The sequence below is a fragment of the Galeopterus variegatus genome, unplaced genomic scaffold, assembly GCF_000696425.1.
Source record: "Galeopterus variegatus unplaced genomic scaffold, G_variegatus-3.0.2 Scaffold3460, whole genome shotgun sequence".
Taxonomy (NCBI): Eukaryota; Metazoa; Chordata; class Mammalia; order Dermoptera; family Cynocephalidae; genus Galeopterus; species Galeopterus variegatus.
In genome coordinates, this window is record NW_007729571.1 from 44,263 (window position 1) to 45,405 (window position 1,143).

Here is a 1,143-nt window from a genome sequence, read left to right on the forward strand (position 1 = left end):
CCAGGAAAGTTTCTGCAATTGAAATTAATTTTAGCAATTTAATTACAAAGCCTTGGAATTGTCCTGAAGGGGATGCAAAATAGAAGTGAAATGCAAAACCGTCTGGGCGGAATATGCAAATCATGCCGACGTCTAAGAGAACAGAATAAAAATCCTTCTGGTTTCTAGTCCCCATTCACCCCGGAGAGTGAGAGTCAACCCTCTGCTCAGTTCCAGAGTCTTTCAAAGGGATAGCACCTGGGGATTAGGGTGTGAACAGCTAAGGCTGGTGGTAAGTTAGGATGCCAACTTTTAAAAAATAGGTATAGGTATAAATTATATAGTTATTCCTTACATTTATTATTCTACCCTTCCTTTTAGATGAGTTAGCCTCAAATACCTTTGATATATACTTTATTGATATCATAATATGCTTATGTCATAAATTTTTTTCACTGTCTTGTATATATTCACCCAGGATAAGAATCAGTACAAATAACAAACATTGTTTTAAATACAAATAAATAACTGGTTTCTGAAGGAAACGACTCTAGATTTTCATAGTAAATTCTGAAACAACAGTTTTGAACATGATTGAAATTCTGTCCCTCACTTCCCTCCATCTCTTACTTTTTCTTTATGTTGTAAAGACATGTGAGCACAGAGGAATGGTCTTTTTTTTTTTTTTGGTGGACTTTAATACATTTCATTTCCTGATTTAAATAATAATATTTTGTATGTGTGCCTTTTTCTCTGGCACACTATAGAATATTTCTAGAGTTACAAATCCAAATAAACCAGCCAACTAGAGCACTGCAACGCTCAAATCACAATTTGGGACACGATCTTATTTATTCTAGATGATGCTTGATTCTACACATAGTTCAAGGAAGATACATCCACACATCCAAAAGGACATCCAAAAATGTTATGTTACCAACCTCTACCATGTGATTGTGCTCTGTTAGTGCCGGAGACCAGCTCCAGTCGAGTTGGGGGCCCTTGAAAAAGGGATGAAGAGGTTTGGCAAAAATAACAAACACAGGCAGAGACCTCGGTTTCTCTGAAGCACGTTCTCACCCTGCGGGCTGTCGGCGCTGTCGCAGCCAGAGCAGCTAAAGCAGCTGAAGCAGCCTTCAGACTGAAAACAGCATTTTTATTTGT